This window comes from Muntiacus reevesi, chromosome 15 (genome assembly GCF_963930625.1).
Source record: "Muntiacus reevesi chromosome 15, mMunRee1.1, whole genome shotgun sequence".
In the NCBI taxonomy this organism is placed as follows: domain Eukaryota; kingdom Metazoa; phylum Chordata; class Mammalia; order Artiodactyla; family Cervidae; genus Muntiacus; species Muntiacus reevesi.
Window position 1 is genome coordinate 50,835,397 of NC_089263.1, and position 22,668 is coordinate 50,858,064.

Here is a 22,668-nt window from a genome sequence, read left to right on the forward strand (position 1 = left end):
AAATATAAACATATTTTATTATAAAATTATTTCTACTATGAAGTCCAATATTAATCTGTAGTAAAAGCTGTCCTTTAACTTATTAAAATTCTCTGATATTTATTTTTATCTCATCTACCAATTAAAATGTAACATAAGGTATGAATTATCACAAATCAAATCTTCAAAGGCATGTCAGAGATTTCCCCCCAACATTTCATAATATAAAAAGCCAAGGCTGTTAATCACTCAATAAATACAGGCATACCTCAGAGACATTGCAAGTTCAGTTCCAGACTGCCACAATAAAGCAGATATTGTAATAAAGCAAATCACACAATTTTTTTGATTTCCCAGTGCATAAAAATGTTATGTCTACACTATACTGTAGTCTATTAAGTGTGCTATAGTGATTTGTCTAAAAAGCAGTGCACAGACCTTAATTTAAAAATACTATATGGCTAAAAGATGCTAAACATTATCTGACAACTCAGGATTGCCACAAACTTTCAATTTGTAAAAAATGAGTATGTGTGAAGCATAATAAAGCAAAGTACAATTAAAAAACTAAACATTTAAAACATGATTCAGAAAGTTATCATCCATATAGCCCCTAATTAGTCATTCTTTGCAACTTAGCCTGGTTACAAATCCATATGCTTAGGACATAAGAATGCTTAGGATTCTTCATATTCTGCTCTGACACCAGATTAGAACACACTGTGACCCCAAAGAGATCACTGACCTACTGGACTCTTGGTCTTCTCTGACTGCTGCTATTACTACCAACGTCCTGGCTTCAGCAAAAAAGACCCGTGCATCCTATAAAGATCTAAAAATTCTACTGGCTTTATTGTCTAGTATTATTTCTTAAAGATATTCTAGGATACTCACATGTTTATCTCCTTACCAATGAATAAGACAATTTTTGGATTCTATATGAGCTGTACTAAAGTTATTTTGTTAGAATAACTAAAATTTCAAAGCATTGTAAATCAATAAATACAACAAAGCAAAGAGTGGTGAAAAGTATATCTTAAAATCAGTCTTATTTCAAAAGCATTTTCCGAAAGCATGAGAAAAATTTGATGAAAGCATTTTCATGAGAAAAAATTTGATGAAAGTATTTTCTAAGCTAACTGCTGACACCAAAAAGCATAAATGTACTTCCTTAACATTAAAATTAAACTCAGCAAAAAGTAAAAAAAAATTTGAGAGTTCATGTTCCTAGCATCTCTTACATTCCACCTATACCAATTTAATATACACATTCTTAATAATTGTGCTTGGATTGTTCATAAAGATTTCATAAGATATTAAATACTTTAAATACCTTAGATATTAAACACCTTATTTAAAACAAACTAGCCACCATCTCAACTTTTTCCACTGTTCACTGCTTTTATAGAACATGCATGTTAGATAAGTTTCAAAGAAATAGAAAAGTAAAAAGGATTTTTTTGCTTTTCTGATGCACTTGCTTTAATTTTCTGTTTGATATCCATTTGGATATCAAGCAATTCATTGTAAGGCACCTTTATTTGTACAATTACGCTTAGGTTGCTTAAAATATTTAAATACAAAAAAAAAGTGTTACAAAACTAATGAAAGTAAACTACAGGTAACTTTTAAACAGTGGAATACGAATAATTTCTGCCCTTCTTTAGACAAAACTGGATCACAACTTAGTCTAAAGGAACACTTCCACAACTATTGTCAAAAGTATGCACACTGAGATTGTGTGCTCCACAGTACACACAGTTCAAAATGTACAAAGCTTTGGTTAAATCCGTTTCATTTGTATTTCTAATTAAGGTGATTTTAAGACTTACCTTTCCTCTAAGCAGCACGTAGCCCAAACAATAAGATGTTTACACAAGTTATCTTCCAGGAATTTGGAGTCACCTCCAAATCCAAGCACAAGTTGAGCTGAGAGTCAGCTGTGTCAGGTTCTAGTTGAGCTGATGAAGACTGGATAGGAGAATCGACCATCCAGCTGGACAAGCAGGAGTGTCCACTCAGCGACCTTTTGAATGTGCAGAGACCTATAGCTGAGTTATGCCTGAGTAGAACAATGATTACTCCACTTTTTTCCAATCACATTTTCCCATGCTCTCCATGCCTCAGACCACCCTGCTTCTTTATTCTTTATACCACAAATACCACAAGCCCCTTGCCTTAGGGGAGGCTGACTTGAGACCTTTTGTCCCATCTCCTCACTGGGATACCTTGCCAATTAATTCTCTTATTGCTGTAAACTTCAGTGTCTCAGCATTTCGGTTTGCTGTGCATCAGGCAAAACAAACCTGGTTTGGTAATAATATCCATGGAGATCCATTTTTACTATAGTCTTGTAATTTCTCCAATTCTTAAAGTACTGACAACAACTATATCTATGATTGGAACCAATTTTTTCTCCTGCCCCACACCAGGAAAAATCAATATGCAGGTAGTTTTCTCTGCTTAGATATAGATGCAGTTTTAACACAAGTCCTTGCAAAACCACAATGTAGAAAAGGTATTATGTATAACATTTCCACATCTCCATATTGGTCACCTCAAGATGAAGATAACACTCAACAACTTGGTTATAGAGGGAACATACTTCAACATATGATTGCCAGGAGAAATATCAATAACCTCAGACATGCATATGATACCACTCTAATGGCAGAAAGTGAAGAGGAACAAAAGAGCCTCTTGATGGAGGTGAAAGTGGAGAGTAAAGCTGGCTTAAAACCCAACATACAAAAATGAAGATCATGGCATCCAGTCCCATGGAAACAGTGACAGACTTTATTTTCTTGGGTTCCTAAATCACCGCAGACAGTGACTTCAGCCATGAAATGAAAAGATGCTTGCTCCTTGGAAGAAAAGCTATGACAAACCTAGACAGCATGTGAGAGTTAGACTATAAAAAAGGCTGAGGGGTGAAGAATCAATGCTTTCAAATTATGGTGCTGGAGAAGACTCTTGAGAGTCCCTTGGACAGCAAGGAGATCAAACCAGTCAATCCTAAAGAAAATCAACTCTGAATATTAATTGAAAGGACTGATGCTAAAGCTCCAATACTTTGGCCACCTGATGCAAAGAGCTGATCCTTGGAAAGGACCCTGATGCTGGGAAAGATTGAAGACAAGAGGAGAAGGGGTGACAGAGGATGAGATGGTCGGATGGCATCACCAGCTCAATGGTCATGAGTTTGAGCAAACTCCGGGACATAGTGAAAGACAGGGAAGCCTGGCGTGCTGCAGTCCACGGGGTCACAAAGAGTTGTACACAACTGAGTGACTGAACAACAACCACCACCTCAAAATAATAAAAGTCATACAACAAGCCCACAACTAATATTATACACAATGGTGGAAAGCTAAAAGCTTTTTCTCTAAGGTCAGGAATAAGACAAGGATGTCCACATTCACCATTCTTATTCAACATAGTACATGAAACCTTAGACAGATAAATTAGACAAGAAAAATAAGCAAAAGGTATCCAAATTAGAAAAGAAGAAGTAAAACTGTAACTATTTGCAGTTGACATGATATTATATATAGAAAATCCTAAAGACTCCACATAAATGCTTAGAACTAATTACAAAAACAAATTTACTAAAGTTGCAAGATGCAAAATCAATATCAAGATCAGTTACATTTCTTTATACTAATAGCAAACTATCAGAAGAGTAAATTAAGAGAACGATTCCATTTACAGTTGCATCATAAAGAATAAAACACCCAGAAGTAAATTTAACCAAAAACATGAGACTTGTACTCAAAAATTGTAAGACATTGATGAGAGAAATTGAAGTCAACACAAAGAAATGGAAAGCTATTTAATGCTCATGGACTAAAGGAATTAATACTGTTAAAATGCCCATGCTACACAAAGCAATTTACAGATTCAGTGCAATCTCTATCAAAATTTCAATGGCATTTTTCATATAAATAGAACAATCTGAAAATTTTTTTGGAACCACAAAAGACCCTGAATAGTCAAAGCAATCTTGAGAAAGAGTAAAGCTAAAGGTATCAAGTTCAGTGATTTCAAACTATGTGACAAAGCTATATTACTCAAAACAGTATGATACTGGCATAAAAAGAGTCACATAGATCCATGGAACAGAATAGAAAGCCCAGTAATAAACCCATACATATACAGTTAATTAATTTATGGCAAAGGACCCAAATTAGACAATGGGAAAAGACAATCTCCTCAATAAATCATGTTGGAAAACTAGACAGCCACATGCAAAAGAATGAAACTGAACCCAAATCTTAGGCAATATACAAGAATCAATTCAAAATGGATTAAAGACTTGAATATGAGACCTGGAACTATATTACTTCTAGAAGAAAGTAGACAAAAAGCTCCTTGACACTGGTCTTGGTGATGATTTTCTGGATTTAATACCAAAAACAGGAATAAACAAGTGTTACTATATCACAGCAAAGGAAACTATCAATAAGATGAAAAAGCAACCATTAGAATGGGAAAAAAATATTTGCAAATCATATATCTGATAAAGGGTTAATATCCAAAATATATAAAGAACTCATATAGCGCAATAGAAAAAAAAAAAAAAAGACAAATAATCTGATTAAGAAATGGGCAGAGCATTATACAGAGTGAAGTAAGCCAGAAAGATAAAGATCATTACAGCATACTAACACATATATATGGAATTTAGAAAGATGGTAATGATAACCCTAAATGCAAAACAGAAAAAGAGACACAGATGTACAGAACAGACTTTTGGACTCTGTGGGAGAAGGCGAGGGTGGGATATTTCGAGAGAACAGCATGTATATTATCTTTGGTGAAACAGATCACCGGCCCAGGTGGGATGCATGAGACAGGTGCTCGGGCCAGGTGCACTGGGAGGACCCAAGGGAATCGGGTGGGGGGGTGGGGGGGGAGAGGTGGGAGGGGGGACCGGGATGGGGAATACCTGTAACTCCATGGCTGATTCATGTCAATGTATGACAAAATCCACTGAAATGTTGTGAGGTAATTAGCCTCCAACTAATAAAAATAATTGAAAAAAAAAAAAGAAGAAGAAATGGGCAGAGGATCTGAATAGACATATTTCCAAAGAAGTCATACATATGGCCAACAGATCCATGAAACTGTCCTTGACATCATAATTATTAGAGAAAAGTGAGTGTATGGCAAAAACCACCACAATATTGTAATTAGTCCCCAATTAAAATAAATAAATAAAATTTTAAAAAATTAAAAGTTATCACCTTACCTTATAACTGCTAAAATGTTTCTTATCAAAAAGATAAAAAATAACAAGTGTTCATGAGGATATAGAGAAAAGGGAACCCTTGTGTTCTGTTAGTGGGAATGTAAATTGGTATAACTACTAGGGAAAACAGCATGGAGGTTCCTCAATAAATTAGAAATATAACTAGCATATGATCTAGAAATTCCACTTTCAGATATTTATCCAGAGGAAACAAACCACTAACTTGAAAAGTTATCTGCACTTCCAGGCTCATTGCAACATTATTTATAATAGTCAAGACATGGAAGGAAACTAAGTGTCCATCAGTAGGTGAATGAAGAAAATATGGAAATATGTATATATACAATGGAATATTACTTAGCTATAATAAAAAAGAAAACCTTGCAACAACATGGACAGAACTTGAGAACATTATGCTAAGTTAACTAAATCAGACAGAGAAAGACATACTGTACAATGTCACTTATATGTAGATACTAAAAAACAGCAAGAATAAGGAAAAAAATGAATGCATGGATACAGAAAACAGGTTGGTGGTTTCCAAAGGCAGGGTTGCGGGAATGGGTGAAATGGATGAAGGGCATCAAAAGATACAAATCCAGTTATAAAATAAATAAGTCATGGGGTAGAACACACAGAATGGAAACTATAGTTAATAATATGGTATAGGCATACCTTGTTTTACAGCACTTGAATTTATTGCACTTGATAAAATATCTTGTTAAAGTAAGAGCTGAATAACTGGAAAGCAAATCAGGTCTGAATGTACAATTAAAAAATAAGAAAGAGAAAGAAAGAAAAGGTAAATTTCTAAACATTAATTGACTCTATTCCCCTAACATTAAACAAAAACTTTATGGGAAAAAAATAGAAATTGAAATAAAATTAATATACACTTGTCAAAAAAATCTATTTCTGGGTCAGTATGGATAACAAATGTGTAAATTTCAAAATGTTATAGATAAGAGTTGGGAGGCTGGGTAATTTGCCCCTCCTTCTCCTGCAAGAACACTTGGGCATCCAGTGTTCACAATGTCAAGTCACCTCTCATGCCTCTCATGTTAGGCATGCCTAACATGCCTAGCATGTTACCAAGCTATCTGTGTGATTCTTAAATGTATCAGGTTCAGCAATGGCATCATCAAAAGCTGACAATCTTTTGACAGATTAATATATAAAGAAAATCAGGTATACATATATAATAGAATAGTATTCAGCCATTAAATAGAGGGAAATTCTACTATTTGCAACAATATGGATGGACCTTGAGGGCATTGTGCTAGTGAAATAGCCACACTGAGAAAGAAAAAAAAAAAAAAAATATATATATATATATATATACATATATCTCACTTACATGTTAAATCTAAAATAAATTCATAGAAACAGAGTAAGACTTGTGGTTGCTGGGGGGAGGGTAATTGAGTAAAGATGGTTAAATGGTACCAACCTCCAGTTATAAGATGAACAACATATATTTATTTTCTAACATGCTATCTAATTTATAACATGATGACTACAGTTAATATTGTATTGTGTATTTGAAATTGTAAGAGAGCAAATCTTACAAGTTCTCATCACAAGGAAAAAAAGTGTAACTATGTGAGGTGATAAATGTTAGCTCAGCTTATTGTGGTAATCATTTTGCAGCATATGCATTTTTCAAAACTTCATGTTGTACACCTTAACGTATAGTGTAATATGTCAATTATATTTCAATAAAATTGTAGGGGAAAAAAGCTCTCTTTGCAAGAGAGCAGGCTTTCTCCAGGAAGTTTAGAATTGCACAATAGAACACAGAGAATTTACAGCCCAGACCCAATACAATAGGATGTTTTTGGTTGCATTTTCTTTTTCTGTCTTGAAAAGCATCTTGGTAGGCTTGCTGTGACTAATCCATAATCCTTTCTTGTCGTCACCAGCAGTAACCTGAACCAAGTAACAGTAGTAGTCTCCTTTCATTTTCAAGTAAATGACTTTGCTCTGGGCTTGTGAAACACTAGGAATGAAATTTTTTTTTTTTCAAAAGAGACAGTAAATCACTTGCAGATATCTCAGAGCTCACTGTCTCCTTTCTCTCTGTTTTCTCAAGCCATTGGAACCTTCCCTCATTTTCTCAGCATTTGAGACAACCCTCCAAGACAATCTATGAGCTCCTACAACATTTTCATAAGCAACTGAGAGAAAATGAATTCAGCTTCTTGTTCAGACTTCATGAAGGCAGCCATGTCAACATACCACTCAGCTTTCTTGCCCAGTTTGGCTTTTGCACCAGCATATTTTCAACCGTGACTGGAAGTTTGAGCCAGAGATGGGTCATAGTGGATGGAAAGGGGTTCTGCTATCTCTAAGCATTGGCAATGGCAAGGCTAAAATTGTCCCTGGATCCTGCTACTCACATGTTCTATCTTCAATCTGTGGAAGTGAATATGAAAGAAGTAAAAATTGTATTACATCCTCATCCTTCAATTCACCAGAGCAGCTTCTTTTTCCTTGTGGAAGAGAATTTCAAACTGAACCCATGAGCTCTTGCAGAAATTGAACTCAGAAAATGATAAATATTTATCCCATCACCAACCTTTTCAGCAAAACTCTCTAGCCTTTTACAGAGTTTGGGAATAATTCTTAGTTATTCAGGTGACTGCCTTGGGTGTCTCTGCTTCCTTCTAAATCACTGTTACCATGAGTACAGTAATTTGAATAAAAATCAGCTTCTTCTCTATCTACATTTTCTTTTAAAAATCCTTGAAACCTCTGGTGTTACAACAGTTGTATATAATACAACAAAGGTATAATTATGAATTAGCATTGTCTCTAACTACATAGCTTAATTCTTAAATTTACCTATGCTGGACAAAGAATGTTGCCTGTTACATCAATAAACGATAGATTACAACCATCAAGCCATTGGCCACTGCAACAGCCCCCACCATCCGAGGGGATTCATATTGGAAAAAGGAGGATACTAGCCCTAGATAGTTCAGGTGCAAATCAAAGGAATGATTTCAATGAGTTTAGACTCTTGCATCTCTCATGCATCATAAGGTGCTAAATTCATGAACTTGAGATACCTGGTGTTTCTTTTTTTTTTTTTTTTTCCAAGTGGGTTTTGTCATACATTGATATGAATCAGCCATAGAGTTACACGTATTCCCCATCCCAATCCCCCCTCCCACCTCCCTCTCCACCCGATTCCTCTGGGTCTTCCCAGCCCACCAGGCCCGAGCACTTGACTCATGCATCCCACCTGGGCTGGTGGTCTGTTTCACCACAGATAATATACATGCTGTTCTTTCAAAACATCCCACCCTCACCTTCTCCCACAGAGTTCAAAAGTCTGTTCTGTACTTCTGCGTCTCTTCTTCTGCCCTGCATATAGGGCCATCATTAACATCTTTCTAAATTCCGTATATATGTGTTAGTATACTGTAATGTTCTTTATCTTTCTGGCTCACCTCACTCTGTATAATGGGCTCCAGTTTCATCCATCTCATTAGAACTGATTCAAATGAATTCTTTTTAACGGCTGAGTAATATTCCATGGGGTATATGTACCACAGCTTCCTTATCCATTCGTCTGCTGATGGGCATCTAGGTTGCTTCCATGTCCTGGCTATTATAAACAGTGCTGCGATGAACATTGGGGTGCACGTGTCTCTTTCAGATCTGGATTCCTCAGTGTGTATGGTGTTTCTTTAACAGTAATCTTTCCATGTTCTGACTACCTGTTTTTTGTTGTTGTTGTTGTTGTTGTTGTTTATTTCTTCTTTTAGCAAAACTCCTGTATATTCTGGCTCCTCCCTCACCTCTTCAGAATAGTCCCTCAGGGCTATCTGAGATGCCTGTCCTGAGCTTAATCAGTATCTCTGCCAAATAAAGCATAATTCTTCAGTTTTAGGTTATGCACCTTTTTTTTAGTCACCACCTAATTAATGCAAAAATTTCCAAAAATTGGATGTTTTTCTTAAAAGTAACTTGCACTGTGGTTTACTACCCTATTTTAGAAGAATAAGCAAAACTTAAATCTTCTCAAATATATAATTTCAACATGATAATTTAGCAAAATGTGGCATGACAATTTGAAATTAACATGTGACTTGTAATTTTATACATTAAAAATGCACAACATATTTGATAACTTTTTGAATCTATTCTAGTAAAGTCAACTGTGTTCATGATTAAAGTTAGATATATTAAAAAGACCCAAAAAAAAAAGCCCATTTAGCTGTCCAAAACAGAATCATTATCACAAAACCAAATCATCAAAAATCACAATAATGAGCCTCAAGTAGAACTTATTGTATTATGCTTCAGTATTTCTCCTTAAAACAAAATTGCATGTATTTTCATATAAACAGATATCATAGACCCTTCCTGTAAGTTGTTAAGTTATTGTTTTGTATCATGATGATAAGTAAGGTAAGTGAAAGTCGCTCAGTCTTATCTGACTCTTTGTGACCCCATGAGTTATACAGTCCATGGAATTCTCCATGCAGAATATTTCTCCAGTGGATCTTCCCAACCCAGGAATCGAACCAGGGTCTCCTACATTGCAGGTGGATTCTTTACCAGCTGAGCTACTAGGGAAGCCCCTAGTTTAAGCCCTTTTAATACTATAAGCTCCTGATTTCCCTAAGAGCAAGTGATTTACAAGGCTTTCCATCATAAACTATTTATCTGTCCCTTTGAGATATAAATTTTCTCCTAGCCCTTTGCCCATTTTACAACTCAAGAACATCTTACTCAAGGACCTGGGAATCATCCCTTTGCAATTTAAGTATCAAGAAAGACAGGGATCCTAACTCCCAGTCTTCGTGGAAAGATAGAAGTCTATCTTTGATAAGTACCACTAGCAAACACAGATGGCCTAACACACTGAACAACCTCCTCTGAAGCCCTCTAATACTCTTCCATCAGCTCAGCACAGGGCTTAAAAATCCTCTGGCCTCTGTTTCCCAGGATTGGGTTAAATCTCTCTACCCTATTGCAACAGCCTTGAATAACACCTTTCTTTCCTGTTTAACTGTGTCCAGCATAATTTTTCTTTGACATTGTCTGTAGAATTTTTCACTTTATCCAAGAAATGTGTTCATTAACTGCCAACTACTTGCAAGGTCCTATCTTGGGCACTATCAAAATGAATGTTCCCCCTTAGAAGCTATATTTGAATGTAAATATAGAGGGTCTTAATCAAGACTACAATTTAGAACAAGTTTTTCACCAGTGTTTTCAGATTCTTTTTTTTTATTACCTTCTCTAGCTAAAATGAGTGCATTTTCCCTCCTTCCAGGTACTTCAGTAAAACACACGGAGTTGCAGAATGAAAAAAAAGTCCAAATCCTCTAGTCTAACTGATTTGTTTTCTTAAAGGTGTTATGGTTTTAGATTTTATATTTATGTCTATAATCCATTTTGTATTAATATTTTATATAATGCAAGTTTAAGATTAGACTTGTTTTTGGCACAGAAGTATCCAATTATTCCAGGTTATTTCTTGAAAGCAATGACCCTGTCTCCACTTAACTGCCTTTGTGTTTTTGTCAGATATCAACTTTTCATATTTATGAGTTTTTTTCTAAACTCCTTCGATTCCATTGATTTGCTTAACTTTATGCCAATATCGCAGTCTTGATGTTGTAGCTTTACAATAAACCTTGAAATCAGGTTGTATTAGCCACTCACTTCTTTTCTTTATTAAGCATCTTTAAATTTGGGAGTGACATGTATTTCTGAAGGTCCCCAGAGAAAGAAGACAAAGCAAAGCTATCTAGATATGAGAAGACATTTTTGGTCTAAGCCATTTTGTGATCTAAAGGTGGCCACAATGCTTGTCCTTAAACAGGTCTCAACAATTAATGACCCTAAGGGAACAAAAGAGTGTAGAAACATTGCCTGTTTTCAGACAAGCAAAGTTGTTCTCCAGTCCTTCAGCTGGGTCCCACTCTTTGCAACCCCATGCACTGCAGAACACCAGGCTTTCCTGTCTTCACTATCTCCCTGAGTTTGCTCAAACTCATGTCCATTGACTAGGGGATGCCATCCAACCAACTCATCCTTTGTTGCCCCCTTCTCCTCCTGCCCTCAATCTTTTCGAACATCAGGGTCGTCTCCAATAGTTGGCTTTTCCCATCAGGTGGCCAAAGTGTTGATGCTTCAGTTTCAGCATCAGTCCTTCTAGTGATTATTCAGGATAGATTTCCCTTAGGATTGACTAGCTTGATCTCCTTGCTGTCCGACATCACAGTTCAAAAGCAGCATTTCCTTGGTACTCAGTCTTCTTTATGATCCAACTCTCACATCTGTATGTGACTACTGGAAAAACCATAACTTTGACTAGATGTAACTTTGTTGGTATAAAGTAATGTCTCTGCTTTTTAATATGCTGTCTACATGTGTCATAATTTTTCTTCAAAGGAGAAAGAGTCTTTTAATTTCATTTCTGCAGTCACCATCTACAGTGATTTTGGAGCCCAAGAAAATAAAGTTCCTCACTGTTTTCATTGTTTCCCCATCTATTTGTCATGAAGTGCTGGGACTGGATGCCATGATCTTCGTTTTTCTGAATGTTGAGTTTAAAGGCAGCTTTTTCACTGTCCTCTTCCATCTACGTCAAGAGGCTATTGGTTCCTCTTCACTTACTGCCATTAGGGTGGTATCATCTTCGTATCTGAGGTTATTGATATTTCTCCTGGAAATCTTGATTCCATCTTGAGCTTCTTCCAGTCCAGCATTTTGCATGATGTAATCTGCATATAAGTTAAATAAACAGGGTGATAATATACAGCCTTGGGTTTCCCTTGTGGCTCAGCTGGTAAAGAATCCACCTGCAATGCGGGAGACCTGGGTTTAATCCCTGGGTTGGGAAGATCCCCTGGAGAAGGGAAACACTATTCACTCCAGTATTCTGGCCTGTAGAATTCCTGGGGTCTCAAAGAGTCAGACATGACTGAGTGACTTTTATTTTCACTTTCTTTCACTCTGCATATAAGATAAATAAGTAGAGTGATAATAATATACAGCCTTGACATACTCCTTTCCAATTTTGAGCCAGTTAATTCTTCCTTGTCCGGTTCTAACTGTTGCTTCTTTTCCTGCATACAGGTTTTTTAGGAGGCAGGTAAAGTGATCTGGTACTCCCAGCTCTAAGCATTTTCCACAGTTTGTAGTGATCCACACAGTCAAAGGCTTTAGCATAGTCAATTAAGACGTTTTCCTGGAACTCCCTTGCTTTTTCTATGATCCAACAGATGTTGGCAATTTGATCTCTGGCTCCTCTCCCTTTTCAAAATCCAGCTTGTACATCTGGAAGCTCTTGGTTCGTGTACTGTTGAGCCTGGCTGGCATGTGAAATGTGTGCAATTGTGTGGTAGTTTGAACATTCTTTGGCATTGCCCTTCTTTGGGGATGGAATGAAAATTGACATTTTCCAGTCCTGTGGTCAATGCTAAGTTTTCAAATTTGCTGTCATATTGAGTGTAGCACCTTAACAGCATCATCTTCTAGGATGTAAAATAGCACAGCTGAAATTCCATCACCTCCACCAGCTTTGCTCATAGTGATACTTCCTAAAACCCACTTCAAACTCCAGGATGTCTGGCTATAGGTGAGTGATCACACCATCATGGTTATCCTGGTCATTAAGACCTTTTTTGTATAGTTCCTCTGTGTATTCTCGCCACCTCTATTTAACGTCTTCTGCTTCTGATAGATCCATAGTGTTTCTGTCCTTTTTTGTGCCCATCTTTCCATGAAATGTTCCCTTGGTAACTAATTTTCTTGAAGAGATCTCTAGTCACTCCCATTCTGTTGTTTTCCTCTATTTCTTTGCAGTGTTCACTTAAGAAGCCTTTCTTATTTCTCCTTGCTATTCGTTAGAACTCTGCATTCAGATGGGTATATCTTTCCTTTTCACTTTGCCTTTCGCAGCTGTTTTTTTCTCAGCTATTTGTAAGTCCTCCGCAGACAAGCATTTTGCCTTTTTGCATTTTCTTGGGGATGGTCTTAATCACCACCTCCTATACAATGTTATGAACCTCTGTCCTCAGTCTTCAGGCACTCTCTCAGGTCTAATCTCTTGAATCTATGTGTTACTTCCACTGTATAATCATAAGGAATTTGATATAGGTCATACCTGAATGGCCTAGTGGTTGTCCCTACTTTCTTCGATTAAAGTCTGAATTTTGCAATAAAGAGTTCATGATATGAGCCACACTCAGCTCCTGGTCTTGCTTTTGCTGACTGTATAGAGGTTCTCCAACTTTGGTTGCAAAGAATATAATCAATCTGATTTCAGTATTGACTATCTGGTGATGTCCATGTGTAGAGTCATTTCTTGTGTTGTTGGAAGAGGGTGTTTGCTATGACCTATGTGTCTCTTGGCAGGACTCTTTTAGCCTTTGCCCTGCTTCATTTTGTACTCCAAGGCCAACCTTGCCTGTTACTCCAGGTATCTCCTGCCTTCCTACATCTGTATTTCAGTCCCCTATGATGAAAAGGACATCTTGTGTGTGTGTGTGTGTGTTCTAGAAAGTCTTGTAGGTCTTCACAGAACTGTTCAACTTCAGGTTCTTTGGCATTAGTGATTGGGGCACAGACTTGGATTACTGTGATATTGAATAGTTTGCCTTGGAAACAAACAGAGATCATTCTGTCATTTTTGAGATCGCACCCAAGTACTGCATTTCAGACTCTCTTGTTGACTATGAGGGCTACACCATTTCTTCTAAGGGATTCTTGCCCACAGTAGTAGATATAAAGATCATCGGAATTAAATGCACCTGTCCCCATCCATTTTAGTTCACTGATTCCTAAATATCTGATTTAGAACGCTGATTCCTAAAATGAATATGTTCACTCTTGCCACTTTTTGTTTGACCACTTTCAATTTACCTTGATTCATAGACCTAATATTCCAGTTTCCTATGCAATATTGTTCTTTACAGTATTGGACTTTACTTTCACCACCAGACACACCCACAACTGGGTGTTTTTTCCATATTATCTCAGCCTTTTCATTCCTTCTGGAGCTATTTCTCTGCTCTTCTCCAGTAGCATATTGGATACCTATCATCCTAGGGGGGGATTCATCTTTCACTTCATCTTTTTGCCTTTCGTACTGTTCATGGGGCTCTCAAGGCAAGAATGCTGAAGTGGTTTGCAATTCCCTTCTCCAGTGGACCACATTTTGTCAGAACTCAGACACAAAAATAATAATATTGAAAGTGTTATTCACTCATTTGTGCCTCACTCTTTGCGACCCCTATGGACTATAGCCTGCCAGGCTCCTCTGTTCATGGGATTCTTGAGGCAAAAATACTTGAAAGTAAGTATTAGTCGTTCAGTCATGCCCAACTCTTTGTGACCCCATGGACTGCAGCCCACCAGGTCCTCTGTCCATGGGATTTTCCAGGCAAGGATACTGGAGTGGGTTGCCATTTCCTTCTCCAGGGGATCTTCCCGACCCAGGGATCAAACCCACATTTCCTGCACTACAGGCAGATTATTTACCAACTGAGCTACAAGGGAAGAGTGAGCTGCTATTTTGTTCTCCAGGGTATCTTCCTGATCCAGGGATCAAACCCAGATTTCCTGCATTATAGGTGGATTCTTTACCATCTGAGCCACCAGGAAGCCCTTAATAATGGTAAAGATAATATTACTATATCAGTTGTAAAGACTTCCAGTTTTGTTTCAGTGCTAAAGGTTAGCCTGAAGTGCTCAGCCACCAAACAACTGAAACTGAAGGAGGAATGATGGGATCTCTTCTGACCCTCATGATTTCAATAAGCTAAAGCTTAGACTCTGAATATGAGTTTTTCATGAATATGTATGCTTGTGTGTGCTCATTCATGTCCAACTCTGTGACCCCATGGACTGTAGCCCACCAGGCTCCTCTGTCCATGGAATTTTCTAGGCACGAATACTGAAGTGGGTTGCCATTTCCTACTCCTGGGGATCTTCCCAACCCAGGTCTCACATCCATGTTTCCTGCATTGACAGATGGATTCTTTACCACTCTGCTACCTGGGAAGCCAGAACGTATGTGTACTCTTAGCTTAAAAATTCCCCAACTTTGTTGCTCAGGGAGACACCGCTTGAGAAAGATCCTTGGTGTTCTCCTTGTTTGTTGCAAGTAACAATGCCTCCCTTCGAATAATCTTAGTTAGTTGTCTTTTGACTCAACACCTATAAAGAGGCAAACCCCATTTTGGAATAACAGTTCCTTAGCGTTACAATATGAATTTTAAAATCAGCTTGAGAGTTTCTACCAAAATAAATTTGCTCAGATTTTAACTGTAATTTTGTTGACAATATTGATCTTTCTGGCCATGAAAATGATCTCTCTCTCCATTTATTTAGGCTTTCTTTAATTTCTCTAAGTAATATTTTATAGTCTTAATGTATATATCTTATACATTATCAGATTTATCTCTAAGTATTGAATAACTTTGATGCTATAAGTGGCATGGTTTTTTTATTCCAGTGTGTGAATATTTATTGCTAGGATATCAAAATATAATTTTTCTTATGAATTGACCTTATTCCTGAAAATAGATTTACTGACTTTAATATAAAGCTGGATAGAAATAGTGACAAACATCCTTGATTTCTGTCATAGGGGAAAGTATTCCATCCTGATCACTGGGGGAAAGCTTTCCTTCCTTCATCAAGATGTATTATGTTAGCAGTAGGATTTTTGTAGATGTCTTTATCAAGTTGAAGTAAGTTTCCTTCAATTCCCAGTTAGCTGATAGCTTTATCAGCAGGCATGTTGGATTTTTATCAATGGCATTAATTTGAATCCTTTCTTGATAAAGTAAGGAAATTTATTCACACCCACCCAGCACACTCACACACACATAAGTGAACAAAATAAAAATAACTATTTTCACCATGTAGTGTATTTTTTTTTCATTCTGCCTAAGGCCCTAATACTAACTCCTACTACTCCTGGGTCTCTGTATCATACTTGCCCTGTCCATTTCAATCTAATACCACATTCTCTCACCTCACTTTTCATTTGCCCTCAGAACACGTATTAATAGGCATTCATCACTCTGATCACTGCTGAAGTCAGGAACAAGCATCATACCCCTTGTCTATCACTGTCTATTATTTTGCAGAACCACTGTTTTCTCAACCTACCCTGTCCCATTTGCCCCATAGCCTGACCTAAATAAGCCTAGCTAGACTGTAAAAAGTTTGATGACATCAATAAAATATAATGATATTAGGAATTCTTTTAATTTTGAGAGAGGACACTTACATAGTTTAAGCAAGCAAGAAGAAAGGATACTAGAAGACAACCTTGGGGAAAAGCAGTGTTTTTCAACTGATACAATATAACTTAGCATAACTTCTTATCCTTTGTAAGTGAAACCAAGTAGGACCCTGCGGGGCTCCTGGGCATGAAAGCCTTTCTGTGCCCCCGCTCCCCTGTTCCTTATTTGTAGGAGGCAGACTCCAGCCTCCATGACCTACCCTAAGTCCCAGTAGGTAGATTCGGACAGTTGTTAATCAGGGAAGGGAAGGGATGCAGAGACAAGGGAGGATCGGCCAAGAAACTATAGTGCAGTCTTGGGGCAGGGTCCTGGTTCCACCTCAGGGGATATATATATAACAATATCTTTGACTTCTTTACAGAACTAAAACCCCCAACAAATGGAAGATGTTAGCATTCTTCACTTCACACAGGACCACCTAAGGCCAGATTAAAGGACCAGAGAAGCTCATCAGGTGATTTCCTGACACACGGTTAAAGCGTGTAGGACCACGCTGTTGCTGTTCAGTGACCAGGGGACTAAACACTTAAGGGTGACAACGATTAAGGATGGCGAATTTTCCTACCTTGCAGAACACTGGTCTTTCTATGTCAAAATTGCTTGCTCAATTCTACTGTTTAAGATGTTTTTCTTTTTTTATTTTAAGTAGTGATAAATAACTCTAACAATACTAGAACCTCTTTAAAAGTAGGGAACATATTTATTTTAATCTTTATCTTTAAACTCTGGGAGGGTATCTGGCCTATTGTTAGAGACTAAATAACTATCTACAGAGTTCATAAATGAATTAGAGGATGAATAAACAAAATAGTAAATAGATTTAATACAAATGAAGATATTCTACAGTGTCACAGAAATCTAACATTCACATCTCTTTTATATAGGCACACTGTTTTTCAGGGTTTATTTTCTTTTAGAAATAATATAGATTAGATGATATATTAATAATTAATTCTCCCAAAAATACTGTTAATCAGAACTCATGTCTTTCTTCCTAATCGAGTTCATGACTCAATCCTAAATTATCCATGGTGAAAAGGTACTGGATCTAAGATAAAGGTGTCTGAAATTCTACAACCAAATTTTAACTCTGAGACTATATTCTTAGAAAATGGTGGTTGGGCATAAAAAAATCAAGCCATTTAACTTAACTCATTTTTCAAAATAAATAAATCTGTTTATCTTAATAGGAATGAGAAGATGCCATGAACATTTTTTTAAATATGTGGCTTAGTTTCCAGATGATGCTGTTATGATGCTGTTAAAGTGCTGCACTCTACATGCCAGCAAATTTGGAAAACAGCAGTGCCACAGGACTGGAAAAGGTCAGTTTTCACTCCAATTCCAAAGAAAAGCAATACCAAAGAATGTTCAAGCTACTGCACAATTGCCCTCATCTCACACGCTAGCAAAGTAATGCTCAAAATTCTCCAAGCCAGGCTTCAACAGTACATGAACCAAGAACTTCCAGAGGTTGAAGCTGGATTTAGAAAAGGCAGAGGAACCAGAGATCAAATTGCCAACATCTGTTGGATCATCGAAAAAGCAAGAAAGTTCCAGAAAAACATCTATTTTTGCTTTATTGACTACACCAAAGATTTTGACTATGTGGATCACAACAGAATGGAAAATTCTTAAAGAGATGGGAATACCAGACCACCTTACTTGCCTTTTGAGAAATTTGTATGCAGGTTAAGAAGCAACAGTTAGAACTGGACATGGAACAAATTGGGTTTAGATGGCAACAAAGGACTGGTTCCAAATTGGGAAAGGAGTATGTTAAGGCTGTATATTGTCACCCTGCTTATTTAACTTATATGCCAAGTACATCATGCGAAATGCTGGGCTGGCTGAAACACAAGCTGGAATCAAGATTGCCATGAGAAATATCAATAACCTCAGATATGCAGATGACATCACCCTTATGGCAGAAAGCGAAACCTCTTGATGAAAGTGAAAGAGGAGAGTGAAAAAGTTGGCTTAAAGCTCAACATTTAAAAAACTAAGACCATATCATACGGTCCCATCACTTCATGGCAAATAGATGGGGAAACAGTGTTTCTTGGGTTCCAAAATCACTTCAGATGGTAACTGCAGCCATGAAATTAAAAAATGCTTGCTCCGTGGAAGAAAAGCAATGACCAAGCTAGACATCATATTAAAAAGTAGAGACATTACTTTGCCAACAAAAACAAGGGTCCCTCTAGTCAAAGCTATGGTTTTTCCAGTAGTCATGTATGGATGTGAGAGTTGGACTATAAAGAAAGCTGAGTGCCAAAGAATTGATGCTTTTGAACTCTAGTGTTAGAAAAGATTATTGAGAGTCCCTTGGACTGCAAGGAGATTCAACCAGTCCATCCTAAAGGAAATCAGTCCTGAATATTCATTGGAAGAACTGATGCTGAAGCTGAAGCTCTTATACTTTTGTCACCTGATGCGAAGAACTGACTCACTGGAAATGACCCTGATGCTGAGAAAGATTGAAGGCAGGAGGAGAAGGGGACGACAGAGGATGAGATGGTTGGATGGCATCACCGACTGGATGGACATGAGTTTGAGCAAGCTCCAGGAGTTGGTGATGGACAGGGAAGCCTGGCGTGCTGCAGTCCATGGGGTCACAAAGAGTCGTACTTGACTGAGTGATTGAACTGAAGTCCAGATAACTTAGCAGTAAACAACCCACCTGTCAATGCAGGAAATGTGGGTTCAATCCCAGGTCCAATCCCTGGGTCAGGAGGATGCCCTTGAGGAGAAATGGAAACCCACTCCAGTATTCTTGCCTGGAAAATTCCATGGACAGAGGAGACTCACAGTCTACAGTCCATAGGGTCATAAAGAGTCAGACATACGACTAAACAATTAACAACAGAGACAATGCTATTCACCCAATTATTCCATATTCTTTCAAGCACAGCTAAGTTTCACTTCCCAGCCTCCCTGCATCTACAGATCATCGTATGAACAATTCTCACCTAAAGAATGTGAGTACTTGGGGATGCATTGCTGCTAGCCCGAAGACATGAGGAACAGGTAACTAAGTTCAAGGCGGAAATGTTTGGACCTCATAGTCCCTACCCAGAAAGGAGCTGTGTGGGACAGCAACTCAAACTACAACTTGCTGTTGCCTTAGCAGAAAGTACACCTTTGTTATTTAAAGACACTGAGGTTAAGAATTTCTTTTTTTTTCCTCCTCAGCATAGCTAGAGCTACGCTAATAAATTTTAAACTCACTAAATATAGGTAGAAAGAGGCTGGAAAGCTTTTTAGAATGTAGGAAATTTTGTGTAAACCACAAAAGTCAGTTTGGGTCCATGGCCCACTCATTAGAAACCAGATATCATTTGATTTTGTGCTTTCTTGTGCCACATTAGGTGGTCTTTGGGTGACAGGGATATACTGTCACAATTTCTTTTCATCAAATCATGTTGACAAGATATGTCTTTAGATACTCCTCATACCAACAAAGAGGGTCTATACTACATCTTCTTGCTATTTTGGATCATTCATTTATTTGATATACTATATGCTGAAGCTCTATACTTTGGCCACCTGATGAGAGGAAATGACTCATTGGCAAAGACCCTGATGCTGGGAAAGACTGAAGGCAGAAGGAGAAGGGGGGGACAGAGGATGAGATGTTTGGATAGTATCACTGACATGATGGACATGAGTTTGAGCAAGCTTCAAGAGTTGGTGATGGACAGGGAAGCCTGGCATGCTGCAGTCCATGGGATCTCAAAGAGTCAGACACGACTGACTGAACTGAAATGAACTGAAAATTAAGTAAAATAATCCAAGCCGTTGGAATAACTATGACTGCAATAAGTACAATTTGAGGAGTGTGCTTAGTTGCTGAGTTGTGTCTGACTCTTTGCAACTCCATAGACTGTAGCTTGCCAGGCTCCTAGGCCCATGGGGATTCTCCAGGCAAGAATAATAGAGTGGGTTGCTATTCCCTTCTCCAGGGGACCTTCCCAACCCAGGGATTGAACCCAGCTTCCTGGCATTGCAGGTAGAGTCTTTACCGACTGAGCCACAGGGAAACTCAGTTTGAGGGATAAATCTTTTTTTTTTTTTCTCAATAACACTTGAGATTTAATAACTGGCTCAATGTCATAGCTTAAAACCTCTTCAAATTGTTCATTTTTTTAAAAAACTATTATTACATTTCACTTCTTAACTGGAAAATAAAGGCAAAAAAGCAAAATTGCGAGGGAATAATAATTACTAAAATGCTTCTACAGGGAAAACACTTTCTAAGGGGGAAAAAAAGCATCACTTTTGGTGATGCTATTCTCACCCTCTTCCTTCACTGTCACTTCAGTATTATCCTAAACATTAATGACACTGAATAAGCATCTTCCCATTTTTCTATTCCTTTATGGGGGTTTGCCCTCTGCATAGTATCTGGGCATTTAATAAAAGTCCAGGGAAGTATCTTGTCTAGCTGTGGTATCACCTAAACTGAGTCTCTATCTCAAGAATGCTTTCTCAATTTGCACACAAAAACAGGCTCTTATCATTTTATATAATGAGCAGACATTCACCTAAAAAAATCTGGTTTTGGTAAACCTTTCAGCCAACTTTGATAAAACTCCTCAGTTTAAATGTGTCATATGATACTTCAAAATATAAAACCAAATCAAAAATCAAAAGCTAAGTAAGAAACATTAGAGTGATGCATGATTTTACTTCTAACAGTTTTATTACATGAATTGATCAAGTTTAACTTGATCTGAGTAAAATGGTAATTATATTATCTTAATTTAAAAGTGTACCTTCTTCAGAGGAACTTAAAAGAATTTCTAGATGCAATTTTATTAATACTGTAGTTAGATAACCTTGTCTTTTTATAACTGAAGGATAATTTTAACTTCCAAAAGTATATAACAAGAAATACAAACTAAGATTTCCATAGACTGAAGCTTTGAGTAACATTAATACATTTGGAGTTATATTAATATATAACCTTGCTAAAACAGGGAAATTGATTCAATGGGAAAATAAATAAGCTAGATCTATTAAATATTCTGATCCCAAAGTAAGTTGGAAGACTTTATGTGCCCACTTGGTCAATCTAAATGAGCATCTCTTTATAAAATGAGAAGGGTAATAAATCAAGACAAACTCTCCCAGAAACAAAATCCAAATCTAGCAATAATTAAATGATTTTGTCTCTGGGTCAGAACTGGAAACAATAGAGAGGAAAACAAGACTAATCTCTTGTTACCTATGGAAATCTGGAAACTATAGGCAATGGTAGTGATAATAATATTAACACTAAAAATGCACACACACACCTGCACACACCAGACTTCACCATGCCTTCTCAATGCCTTGCAGGTGTCAAAATTAGCTTCTGAATCTCCTCTATGTTTTATTTGTTTGAAATTTTATGTCTTTTTATATTAATTTATATACAATAAATTTGCTGTTTTTGGTATAGAAGTCTATGAATGCATAAAATCTTAGATCACCACGATTAAAAAACTGAACTCTATCAGTCAAAGAAAATTTTTCTACATTGCCCCTTTGTGGTCAACACCTCACACACTCCCAATCCCTAGAACCTTCTGATTTCTTTTCTGAGCTTTTAGCTTTACCTTTTCCAAAATGTTCATATTTTTGATGAAAACTTAAGTAATAGTCAATCTAAGAAAGAAATAGAGAACTTCATTTGCGCCAACCTGAGGGTTATAACCCAGCAGAGAGTCTTTCAGAAAGCTCTGAGGACTGATCTGCTGGATAGAAGCCAGAGCACAGATGTACATGTTTTCGAGACAAAGGGTCACACATCAAAGTGACAGAGTGACAGTTTACATGGCCCAGATCTGCACATACCAGGCAAGTAGTGGGGCATCACGACTCCTGGCAGGATTTAGAAAGGAATCTTGTCTCTTAAGGAGTTACCTTGCTGGCACCAGAAGAAAACTGCTCTTTTTGGCTGAGGAGGTATTCTTGCATCTTCTAAGGAGGTCTAGTTAATGTATAATGGAGATGCACAGGGCACACTAAAAAGACTTAGTGGCCTGAATGGGCAGAGAGAATTTTATATGCAAAAACTTTCTTATCTAACCTTAAAAATAACTTTATCTCATATCTATACATGGGGAGAGAGACAAGAAAATAAATCATAAATCTTTTGTGACTGACTTC

At 37.3% G+C, this 22,668-nt stretch overlaps 1 pseudogene; it reads right to left on the minus strand.

The window, feature by feature from the left end:
* The window catches only part of LOC136146980 (14-3-3 protein beta/alpha-2-like), a 104,574-nt pseudogene extending 82,291 nt beyond the window's left edge, over nucleotides 1-22,283 (minus strand).
* Nucleotides 22,284-22,668: the final 385 nt, after the last annotated feature.